This window comes from Haliotis rubra, unplaced genomic scaffold (genome assembly GCF_003918875.1).
Source record: "Haliotis rubra isolate DU_JTF1 unplaced genomic scaffold, ASM391887v1 Scf277, whole genome shotgun sequence".
NCBI classification, from domain to species: Eukaryota; Metazoa; Mollusca; class Gastropoda; order Lepetellida; family Haliotidae; genus Haliotis; species Haliotis rubra.
This window is the reverse complement of record NW_025766858.1, coordinates 747,344-760,730: the sequence shown is the minus strand read 5'-3', so window position 1 is coordinate 760,730 and position 13,387 is coordinate 747,344. Positions and strand designations below refer to the sequence as shown.

General features: G+C 39.1%; 1 protein-coding gene across 2 annotated transcripts in view; it reads left to right on the top strand.

Annotated features, from left to right (window-relative positions):
• LOC124280958 (D-glucuronyl C5-epimerase-like) overlaps positions 1-13,387 on the top strand; it is a 339,439-nt gene that overhangs the window by 178,357 nt on the left and 147,695 nt on the right. The window lies entirely within an intron of this gene.

The following is a 13,387-nucleotide window of genomic DNA, read 5'->3' as shown; positions in this document are numbered from 1 at the left end:
TGATGATGGTGAGGATCTGGAAAAATGGGTGCGTAAATTGTTTAGGACTCATGTATGATGTATAAAAACAAATGGTGGTGATGATGATGACGACGATGATGATGATGATGATGGTTACAGTGATGATAGTTGTGTTGATGACGATAACAACGATGATGATTTTGACAACAATAACGATGATTGTCTGCCTCCATAACATGTAATCGTGTAATCAAACCTACCCCACAAAATACATCCTTCATCATCAACAGTTTAAAAAGTTTCCTCAGGGAGAACCACTCCATACTTTTTAACCCTAATAACATGTACTGATACCATATCATAGCCTAATACCATGACCCAGAGCCATTTTGAACATGCTAGCTCCTTCAAACTCCTCTAGTAAGCTGTCACCGAAGAGACAGTTTTTATTGGGACCTCGTAGTTCTCCTCCTTTGATGGGACTGCATTCTGATAGTGCTCAAGAGACAAATAAGGCTTTTGGAACCAGACAAGATAGATACGTATGTGTTGTCTTATTCCATAATCCTTCCTCAGGGGTTTCATTGAAATGGGGTTGAGAACCGTTTCTCGCCTCTCGGCTGAATTTTGGCTGACTTTTTGCATGCGTTGATTAAAATGGCCACCATTTGTCGATTATGCAGCTTGACGATATGAGGACGCGGAACTTGGACCTCAGATCTCGACTAGATTGGTGATTCCAGCTCTCCTGGGTTTGTAGTGTTGATGTCCTCTCTGTAATTTAGGGTCTGATTCATGGATTATGATTTGAGAATTGAGGTGCAGTAATGGACTGATGTTCCAGAGGGTGAGTGATGAGGACTTCTTTTTAGGTATTCGTAAATGATTGAAATGTACATATCATGAATACTTTTTATGAGTTTCATGGGGTTGAATGATGATGCTTCCAGTTGAGTTTACATCTTGAATGGCGGAAATCTGTTGAGTGCTTTCGGTAGAAGCCACAACTACCTGGCTGTGTGAGATTTATGGAAAATTGAAAAAATGAAAGCTCTCAGTTTCTAAGATGATTTTGTAAAAAAGAATATATTTCAATGGCATGTGATGTTTCATACGTACTTAAAATACCAGACATTCCAAGAGAAGTATTTCTTGCAGAGTTAGTTGGCAAATGACAACTAAAATGAACATTTCAGATTTGGAGATATTAAGATCACATTTGTTCAACTTTCTTAGAAAGATGCTTAGTTTTTCATTTGAAAATAAAGACAGAAAGGTATCTGTTTGTGTAAATGTATCTTCAGATAGCAGTCATCCAAAGAAAGAAGGGATTGGAACGTTTAGATGTAGATTTTCTACCGAAATATTTCCATCGACATTACTTTACCTCGTAATGTTATAGTATCTTGACTAAATCTACCAGTAATGCATGTCTTTATACAAATGAACTGTAAAGTCAACAAACAGTCCTGTGTCATTTTCTCTGTGTGGCCAAAACCTGTAATCATTGCCTGCGCAGTTGCCATCGGCAACGACCCAACATTGTGCTTATAAGTAAAACACGCACTTTCTTCAAATATCCAAGGCTGTTTTCAAATGGAGTTTTTATTTCTCAATCTGGCACAGTATCTGGCCCCAGCACACGCGCCAGACGGACCACCACCGCAAGGGTCTGATTGTATTTTATTGGATGCCGTTTCTAATGCAGTCGAGCGACTACTCACGAATATGTTTCCACAGAAATGGCAATCGTCAAAATCACCCCATTTTGTGGCTGACGGTTGTTGAACAATACGAGCAGTTTATTTTGGGAGATGAACCTCCAAGATCTAAACCGTTGAAGGAGCGTGTTTAGATAGTGAGATATACATGCAGCATTCCGCTCTTCATCCTGTAGCTCTCTGGATTATTTGGCAACCATTTCAAGTGAGGAAGGGTTGTTTTTAGGGACATAGAATATGTTTTACATGTAAATTGATCTGATAACAGGCAGACTACAGAGGTCTAAGAGACAGCGCAGGACATAACTTGTGGCTTGAGTATCATACCAGCTGTGTATCACGGCCCTCTGTTGAAATTTTCCACTGAAATTCTCATGAAATGGTTTTATTTGCGAGGGTTTCGTTTTTATTGTGTGTGTTGTTTTTTTAAGTTTTCCAGATTTGTGAAATTAGTCAATTAAGACTTGGCACCTTGTGGTCTGTGTTCTACATTTTGTGCCCGTTTTGTGTCATAGACGTAGACATAATTCTTTTAGTAAAGCTGTTATATGATTTTATCCATGAAAATTCAATTTTTCGATTTTTTTTAAAAATTAAATTAAATTAATTTAAATTATGTTTTATTTTTGTTTACATACTGTTTCGGAAGTTCAAGTATAAGAGTTTAGAATCTGTGTAAATGTTGTCTTTGTTTCAGAAACATTTTGATCATTATCATATTTCTATCTCATCCATGCAAAGTAAACGAATAATTCCTACTTTTTAGTAGTGAGTGAGTGAGTTTACTTTTACTATTAGCAATATTCCAGCAATATCACAGTGGGGAACACCAAAAATGGGCTTCACACATTGTACCCACGAAGGGAATCGAACCCGGGTTCTCGGCGTGATGAGCAAACGTTATAACCACCAGGCTACCCCACCGCCCTGCTTCATTTAGTTAGGTCTTTTAAGTATGCAGGGAGGGCAAGGCAGTAGGGAAAATAATGTAGTTCAGGGACTGTAAGACAGACTCTGCCATTTAGAAAGTGGTCAAATGTAACATGTTATATTTGGGATTACACTGTATCAGTAAAGTACAGATTCAAGTACTTTTGTTATGTTGAGTCACATCGAACCCACACCCCCTAAGTCTGGCACCTAATCGCCAGCCGCCTAACCAACTCAGCCACCGCAGCAAAATACTCCGTACTTTAAAGAAAGTGCAATCGCAAATATAATGTGTAACAAGCACATGCTCTAACCATTCGTCAAAATCACCTACAGATCAGTTTTGTTGATAAGTCAGACTGGTTTGTGTTACCTAGCAACACAATGAATTGCATTTTATTTGAGCTATAACTTCCCTTCAAAAAGGTTAGCTGACTGATTGGGATAACAGATACTGATAAACATTATACGAGCGTGTGCGTTATACAACACGAGTGTCACAATGCTTTCACAGGCTCAGGAAACACATTCATTCCGAGTTTCCTTCATCAGGATATGAACACAAATGTAATAATCTCTTAATAATCAATAAGTTATGATGTAGACGAGCGAAATGGTAGAGGGTCTTTCAAATATCGTGGGAAAAAGTCAACTGACTGACTGAGTTTGGTTTTACGTTCCAGCAACATCACGCGGGGACACCAGAAATGGGCACACATTGTACCCGATTTAACCTGGGTCTTCAGCGTGACAGCCAGTCCATTAGGCTACCCCATCGCCCTCATGGGAAAAAGTCAACAGAGTCAACGCGAGTCACTTTATTGGACAGCCAGTCCTTTGACATTCCACATTTCAAAACTATTACCGGTATATACACGGAGTATAGTTTGTACCACTCAAGATAAATGTTCAGTGTGAACACAACAAACAAGGGATCACAAATATTGTTGAGGTATATTTTTCACACAATTTTCTTAAACTATCTCTCAGTATGTTTCTGATCCAAAACTGCTTTTGATAAAACCATCAGGTGTTAAGTGTCAAAACTGGTTGTGATAAACCCATGTCTGGCAATCTTACAAACAAACAAAGCTTGACACGGTGAGGAAGGTATTGTCATGGTTACAATTGTTTTAACAGTAAACATTTAAGTTATGTCAAGGCAGGTCTGCTTACAAACTAAGTGAGCAAAGTGAACTACAGTACATCCTGGTTAAAGTGCCAGTTTGGCATTATTGCCAGGGTATTATATAGGCAGGAAATCTGTTCTGGCCAAAACATGGCATTATATCCAGGGGCATTATTACCAGGGTATTATATAGGCAGGAAATCCGTTCTGGCCAAAACATGGCATTATATCCAGTTTGGCATTATAACCAGGGTATTATATAGAGGAAATCTGTTCTGGCAGGAAATCTTATTCTGGGGCATTAAACCAGGGTATTATATAGGCATTATATCCAGGGCATTATATCCAGGGGCATTATAACCAGGGTATTATATAGGCAGGAAATCCGTTCTGGCCAAAACATGGCATTATATCCAGTTTGGCATTATAACCAGGGTATTATATAGGCAGGAAATCTGTTCTGGCCAAAACATGGCATTATATCCAGGGGCATTATAACCAGGGTATTATATAGGCAGGAAATCCTTTCTGGCCAAAACATGGCATTATAACCAGGGGCATTATAACCAGGGTATTATTAGGCAGGAAATCTGTTCTGGCCAAAACATGGCATTATAACCAGGGGCATTATAACCAGGGTATTATATAGGCAGGAAATCTGTTCTGGCCAAAACATGGCATTATATCCAGGGGCATTATAACTAGGGTATTATATAGGCAGAAAATCTGTTCTGGCCAAAACATGGCATTATATCCAGGGGCATTATAACCAGGGTATTATATAGGCAGGAAATCTGTTCTGGACAAAACATGGCATTATATTTAGGGTGGCATTATAGCCAGGGTGCACTGTATATTGTTGACATTTTGCATTCTGGTGCCATTAAAATAATGTCTGAAGGATGAAAACCCTGGCAAACCATGGATTCCAATCCCAGTTTCGTGGTACTTGGTTTGATAAGAGTGAGTAGGTTAGGTTTTACGCCGCTTTTAGCAATATTCCAGCAATATCACAGCGGGGGACACCAGAAAATGAAAGACTTCAGCCAGAAATGCTAGAAAGCAAAAATGATCTCTTTTCACTTGGATCCTGTTTCGCTGACAGCACACTTTCACTTTCCCTTCAAGGAACTTGAGACATCGAAAAATACAAGCGTTAACTGGTATTATTTTGTGTGGGATGTGTGTTGTGATGGCTAGTAAGGATATGGTATGTGCAATATACCACAATTATAGTCGTAAACATTCCTCTGGATTATGGTTGCCTTATTCCTGTGGTTACCACAGACACATACAGAAAAATTGAAGTGAAACATTTACTACTGGCAATCAAGTTGAGCACCGACCTGACAATTGACCCGTATTAGCATGTATGAGTGCTGCACACTGGCACTTGCCATTGTTAGTGAAGGGGACCCAGGTTGTCTGCGATCAAGTGCAGTGCAACTTGCTACACCAACGTGAGAGTCTTATGAGCAAGGCGTGTGCCGCTTCGCGCGGAATCAATTTCATCGTCATCGTGCACTAGCCTACATCTGCTCTACCTTTCACAAACCAAATGGGTTTGCTCATTGCCATGCACCGACTACTCAAATGAGTTCTCTGCGCCGGCCCCAACTTATCCTTGTTTGCCAGTATGTCATAGTTCTCTTTAGTGGTATGCCTCTATCTACTCTGAATTATCTCCCCTTCAGTCGGGACGTCATAGCGCACGCACTTTCTTCTGTGACATGTTGTGTGAAGTCATGAACATAACCAGACATTTTGCTTTAATTCCAATAAAGAACACACAAATAACAAAGCAGAATTTGAGACTGATACTTTTGAATTGTTTCATTTAAAAAAATTAAAAGTTTAAGAATCCATTATTGTCTGAAACTGAGACTCCGGGAAAAAAGTATATTTGAAGATATTAACTTCTTCCAAAAGGTCAACATATAAGACATACTCACAATAACCTTTATTGTTCTTACATCTATCAGTTTTACTGGTTTACAAAAAAAACACCATTAAAAATGGTATATTTGTTGTTGTTGCATGGAACTTGGTAGTTACATTTTTTTAAAACCCAGAACTGGTTGGCTTGGCGATCACTTACTCACTCACTCACTCTCTCTCTCACTCACCCACTCACTCACTCACTCTCTCTCTCTCTCTCTCTCTCTCTCTCTCTCTCTCTCTCACTCTCACTCACTCACTCTCACTCTCCCTCTCTCACTCACTCTCACTCTCTCTCTCTCTCACTCACTCACTCTACTGTTAATGTTTAGCCCATTTTAACACATAATGGATTATGTACTTAGGATCTTTTCTGACCTGATCATGAATCCCTTGAAGTGTGAGTTTACTTTTACACCGCATCTAGCAATATTCCAGCATTATCCCTCTGAGAATCAACTTTGAAAATATTTGCTTGTATTGCCTTAAGATGTATGTATGTTCAACTGATATAATTAACAATAAAAGATTTCAAAACTTTTAGCAAACCTTATCCCCTTGATCCAGTGAAAGTCTCCTTCAAAGTTTCATTGTCATGAAGATAATTCAGTATCAATATGTCATTAGCCCATTTTTGTATCAGCCCTCAACATTTTAATATGTTGTATGAGGAATTATGAAATAAACACATGTAGGCAATTAACTTCTCAGTTGGAGACATGTCTCACTAATTATTTCCATGTCCCTAATCTTATTCTCGTATCCTCTGCAAGCCAGCTAATACTGATGAGATGGGAAATACATATTATTTTGTAATTTTGTCAGAGCTCGGTCTCTGGTATCATTAAATGGTTCTCTGTGCAGTAATTTCATACAACATTCAGGACACGTGCTATTACATGCTTTTTTTTGCGTGTCTGAATTATTTCCCTTATCATCTAGCCCCATTCTGAATCAATTGGAATACCAATAAATAGATTTAATGCTGTCTTGATTACCAAATTTGAATTTGGGAACTTTTAATCAGGCCCTGGCTTGGGATTAGAGCAGGCTGGTCAGCCATTCAGTATTATTCTGATCCAGAATTCCATTAGAGGTGACACGGGCTAATTACAAAGGGAAAGCTCCCTACAGTGATTACTGAGAATTTCATCAGAGGCCCACTCCACCTTGGCTAAAGGAGATGGACCTGGTCCTGTAGGGGAGTTTGAACAATGCAGAGTGCTGGTATTGTTTTGTGAATGAGGTGACATGTTTGGAATACTGTTTGTGGTTTGGGAACATTCTGGGGGGTTTTCTGTCAGAGAAAAGATTGATTCCAAGCAAGTCCATCTGTGAGCATCAGAGGCCCAGATAAGCTGCGTATCCGGGTAAAATACGCATAGAAAATGTCCAATTACGCATTGAAAAATAATTGTTGCGTACCAATTACGCATTAAAAATGTTAGATACGCAAAAAGTTTAAGACAAATGCGTACGAAATATATTTATAAAAATTGCTTGCGTAATGAAAAAGACATCGATTGCTATCAAGTTGTACTGTTAGTATAGGACTAGTGTTGTACTGTCAGTATAGGATGAGTGATTTTTTTATGAAATCATTTCCATTATATTTAAGTTGGTTTTGATTTGGTATGACATAAGGCAGAACATACCTTAGGTGAGTAAAATGACTGAAATACGCACATATTTGAAAGCAGTGGGTAACGGAAAATGAAATACCCACTCAACATTCATAATACCCACTCAAACAAAATACAGTGGGTACAGTACCCACATGACCTAAATCTTATCTGGAGCTCTGGAGCATGTTTTGGTTATAGCCATTGACACGTAGATTGCATGTGGCTGTACTGTTACAAACATCATTATTTTTCAATGCTTTGATATAATTTGTTTTATTTGAAGGTTGACAAATTTCAAGACTCTTTGATTTATGATTGAACAAATTTACTTCTTTCTAATTAGCATATTAATTTGCATTGGTCACATTGGTATTGTTAATTAGTTCAAAGAAATACCAGGTGGTACAATTTCACATTATATTGTTCAAAGGTAGTGAATAAATGTTGCATGTGAATCAATTTCTGCATTAATGAGTCATTAATATTTGTCGGGAAGGTTTGGCTGACAAATTGGATTTACAGTATGATATAAAATTTGTAAATAGGTTCTAAAATAGTATTGTTAAGCAGTTCAGGGAAATGCCAGTTTGTACAATTCCACATTATATTGTTCAAAGTTGATCATCAATTTCAGGATTAGTGAATTATGCATATTTGTCTGGATGGTTTGGTTGACATATTTGATTTACAATTAAAAGAATCAGGACAGTTTAAGAAATATTAACCTAGTTTGCATGGCTGTATTTGTTTGCTAGTTGTTTAATCAAGCTGGAATCAACAATATTCAAACTGTATGAGATCTGTCTTCAGATTACTGTCGGCACACGACATTGTGATGATTGACATCAGGAGCATATTTCATCTATGCACTTGGGATACAGTGAGTTTTATGCCGCTTTTAGCAATATTCCAGCAATATCACAGCGGGAGACACCATGGGCTTCACTCATTGCAACCATGTGGGGAATCGAACCCGGGTCTTCTTTGCTGATTCCTTCATTGTATCCCAGGCGGTGCTTATCATGCCGAAGACCCAGGTTATAAACAACAATCATTGGTTGCTGAAGACCAATTTTGGCTTGGATGTTTATGGAGGTCGGCATTATAACCATCCAATTTTCAATGGTTGACTGTTGAAGTGTGATGGGAATCTATTCTAACCAAGAATCACCATTTGTTCAAAATAAATACAGGTCTCTTTTTAGATTTTGTTGTAAAATTTTGTCCTCTTACTCAATCATTTTGTTGCAAATACTATATAAACTGTGAACATAAGTACTGTATCTGTTAAATCGCAGGTGGCTTTTCTTCTGTTTTTAAAAATTCAGGCACAGCAAAATCATGAGATGCCAGTTTCGCTGTGATTATGAGACGGCATCAGGGACATCTGCTCTGAGAGGTGACCCCCTGTGGTTTGAACCCTGGCACTATGAACCAAAAGACGTGAAAATGGTACTTGTTGTTACTGTGGCACTCAGTGTTAAGGGGATAAAGGAAAGAGTGGTCGGCACAGAGCCACTGTACTGTATCTGAGTTGGCTGTGGGGTCGTGGGGTAGCCTTGTGGTTAAGGCGTTCACTCATCACGCTGAAGATCCAGGTTTGATTCCCCACATGGGTACAATGTGTGAAGCCCATTTCTGGTGTTCCCTGCCAGGATATTGCTGAAATATTGCTAAAAGCGGCGTAAAACTAAACTCACTTACTCACCAAGTTGGATGTCCACTTCAAGCTACAGACTGGTATCTCCCTCTGCTTCCACTAAAAACTGGATCAGTTGTCATATGATTTCATTAATCCTGCGTGAAATGTTTAAACGCCATGATGGGCGGTGGGTTAGTCTAATGGTTGAAGCGTTTGCTCATCATACCGAAGACCCAGGTTCAATTCCCCACATGGTTGCAATGTGTGAAGCCCAATACTGGTGTCGCCACCATGATATTACTGGAATATTGCTAAAAGTGGCGTAAAACCATACTCACTTATTGAAACACCCTGATTATGAACCCTGGATTATCAGTAAAACCACGTTCTCATTGCTTTTAATATCACTGTCGGCTTTTTTCCCATCATCGTAAGACACGCTAGGATGTAAATGAAATGCTGCTATAAGCTTGTTCTCCCTTGCTCAAGACTGTATGTGGTTTTGTGGAAATTTACAGAAAGATCTCTCGGGGAAACTTTTGAACATGTTATTAACTGATGTTGATGAAAGCAAGTTGTCGAAAGGATGATTCAGAGCCTGAATTAAAAGGAATTTTCTAATGAAGTCGATATAAATAAACCATCTTACAAGACAATATGTCCATGTTATGGGCGTCCTGTGCCGAACTGCTCTTGCTGATTCTGATTTCGATGTGAATGATGATGATCGATCGATATGGTGCAGTCGTTCTTTGATACGCCATTCCCATTATGGTTTTCGAAGACGATGTCGGGATTTGCTTGGGGCCTACACATATATGAGCCTTCATGAAGAGTATACTGTTTCATATCACAGTATCCCATGAAAGAATTAATAGATTCTGGAGACACAATTTTTGGATAAGTCATATTGATCTGAAAGAAATAGTGAACTGGATTTGTGACTGAACATTAATTGAAGAGGGTAGAAGTCAGTCGTTGGTATCTGCGGTCACCTGAAGCTCTTCAAGCCATTGAATATATAGATGAGGTTTTTTGTTGGGGCCATGCTTCCACAGTCTCTGTATGGCTCCTAATAGATTAATCAAGTTCTACAGGAATCCAGTTTGCTTTGGGGCTTCCCATCTAATGTATGCTGGATTATGACTGGAATTCTGTTCAAACCAGCATTATTCTTTACTCACGTTGACGGGGTCATTGTCAACCCGGGTACTACAGATGTGTACCAACAAAATCAGGATACAGAAATGTACTGTTGGGGGTCGTTGTCGGCACAGGTACCGTTACTACAAATGTGTACCCCAGCTAAAATCTGAGGATGCAGAAACATACCCAGTGTGCGAAACAGTTTCCAACGTTTGCTAGCCAGTCGGGCTAGGTGTGCCTGAAAGTTACCAGCCCACAAAATAATTCACTCCCCCCCAAAATTTGAATGTAGAAACTAAGCAAAAGATTACTAAACGTTAAATACCATCATTTATCAGGCCATAATCGTGCATGATTTAAAAGTGCATTATGACTTAACAAGGTGGAGAGAGTGATGTTTTAAACAAATCACCCATGAAAATTCACTAGCCAGTCGGGCCTGTGACTTGGAGATTTACTTGCCTGACTGGATTTTTACTAGCTCTTTTCTTGATCAGAAGGGGTGGTGGGGTAGCCGAGTGGTTAAAGTGTTCACTCGTCATGCCGAAAACCCAGGTTTGATTCCCCACTTAGGTACAATGTGTGAAGCCCATTTCTGGTGTCCTCCAATGTGATATTGCTGGAATATTGCTAGATGCGACATAAAACTAAGCCCATTCACTCTTGATTAGAACTGTCATACTGTTGTATTAGATGCATTTGATCGCGTTATATAAGAAATGAGCAAACACAGTAACGAATATTTCGCAATGCACAATACCACTTGCAGTCAGTTGAACGGGAACAATTACATACTGTTTTGGTTTTGGGTTGCAGAATATGGACTCGTCCGACATTTAGGGTACTGGGTACGTTTCTGTATTTTCACTTTTATTCTACATTTCTCTATACAGAAACGTACCTGGGGTACATGTCTGTAGTTCCTGTGCTGACAAGACCCCTTCAGCCTCACAGGCTCCTGAAGAATTGGATTATTGGTTCTCCATTGTTACAGCCATGCTGCCATAATCATGGTCTCTAAAACAATGGTTGTCAAGTTTAACAAGCTTTCCAAAAGTTGGGCGATGTAAGCAATTTGATTTGATTGGAGCTCCATTGTTGGAGGCCATGCTCCCACAGTAATCTCTCCTTTTGAGAATAATTATCAACTTCCAGGAACAAATTTTGTAACGAGCGTCCATTATTGGAAGCCACCGTTTGATAAGGATCATCAAGTTCCAATGGCACCAAAGGTGGACTGCTAGATTTAGGAGAAGTAAAGCAATACTATTGATCAATCTGACTGGAGACCTCTTTCACTGAGTCAGTTAATTACCGTCCGGACACTTGGCGCCCACCATCCATCCAGGATTGTCCAAGGTGTGGAACCCAGCTGGGGCCCTGTTGAGGAGCAGTAATCAGAGCACCTTGTTAAACTCTGCTGCTAATGGCGTACATTATTGATGTATCTGTGTGAATGATCTCAAAGATGAAAATAGAGACTGTTACGTCTCTGGAAGGATAATGATGTTGAATCAGCTCATCTTCAAATCAGTGTGACATTTGCCGGTGTCGTAGCGGCCTACAGCATCAATGTCATCAACATTGTCATCGCTCTGTGCTCTCTGGTGTTGTAATGTTGGCCAATGTGTCATTATTACCAACACCAAATCATTGTTGTCATCATTAATTGTATTCATCATCATCATCATCATCATCATCATCATCATCACCATCATCATCATCATTATTGTCACTGTCAGTGCAATAATCAGCAGTGTTGTCGGTCACACAATCCAATAACCATATACTTTTCCCTTCATCCCTGCCTGGGCGGTAGGGTAGACTAGTGGTTAAAGCGTTTGCTTGTCATGCCGAAGGCCTGGTTTTGATTCCCCACATAGGGACAATATGTGAAACCCATTTCTGGTGTTCCCCACAGTGATATTGCTGAAATATTGCTGAAAGCGACATAAAACCACTCACTCACTCACTCACTCACTCACTCACTCACTCACTCACTCACTCACTCACTCACTCCAGCTCACTCACTCCAGCTCACTCACTCCAGCTCACTCACTCCAGCTCACTCACTCCAGCTCATTCTATGTGAAACTCTATACAAAGTAAGTCTAGATTTCCCACAGGTTCAGATTGTGAAACTGAGGCCCTTTTCAATTTAAATTGAATTATTTGTGTCTGTTAAAAAATAGAAATTTTCAGATGCTTGTCATTAGTCTACCAGCAGAAGTATACCCAGTCTGATTAAAATCTGTACCTCTTTCTAAGAAGGCATTCCTCAAATTCATTATAATTTAATCTAAATTTAAATTACAATCAATGTTTTATAAACACCATTTTCACTGATAACAAGTCTCGGAATCATCATCATCATTGTCATCATCATCATCATCATCATCAACATCATCATCAACATCAACATCCTCCTTAAGATTCATCTCTCCAAATAGCTTTAATGTCTGCGTCTACCATGTGTGCACTCTCCACAAGTACGTTGAAAGTTCATCTTCATGTCTGTAGGAACAAACAAATTTAATCAAAAATAATTGGTGACTTAGAAATCCCATTTTGTTAATCCACTTCCTGCAGATTATATTGCTTCCTGTGTTTAATATATCCAGTAAGTTGCAATAAGGCATAGCAATAGACCTTGAGACCTGTCAATCAAAAGTACATGCATGAACTGGTAGGGACCGTATACCAGTCATCATCTAACATATATAAAACTGTTTTAATATGAGTTATGACATATTGATTTGTGAATTTTATATTCATATCTGACAGACAAAAGTGTGGATGTTTTGCATATGTGAACAAATCAACAGTATGGTGATCAAAAAGAAACAAATCTTGGTTCTTGTTCTTTTTGAAGACGATCGTATTGAGATGATCCCTCAATTTTGCAAAAGATATGCTTGTACTTCCTGTTTAAAGCTAGGGATGTTTTGTATTTCCTTTAGCCCTTCAATATTCAAACTTTTGAAGACCTTGTTTATGCAATGACTATAATAGATTTCGAAGATTGGAGAAAAGCCCTCCCTAGGTCAGTGCAGTGGTGCATTCACTTGTTCTTAAAACAGGATTAGGACGGATGTTAGATCAAAGGGGTGTGGGTCTGTCGTAGTTATCAAAATATCAAAGTTCTTTCAGAGAACGCTGATGAAAAAGCCTTCCAGCTTTTAGTTCATTGCAGAATGTTCTAAAAGTTTCGGAAGCATGCATACAAGGAAATCAGAAATCCTTACATCGCTCCTCCTTACTCGGAGATAGAAATCATTGGCACAGAATAATGAGT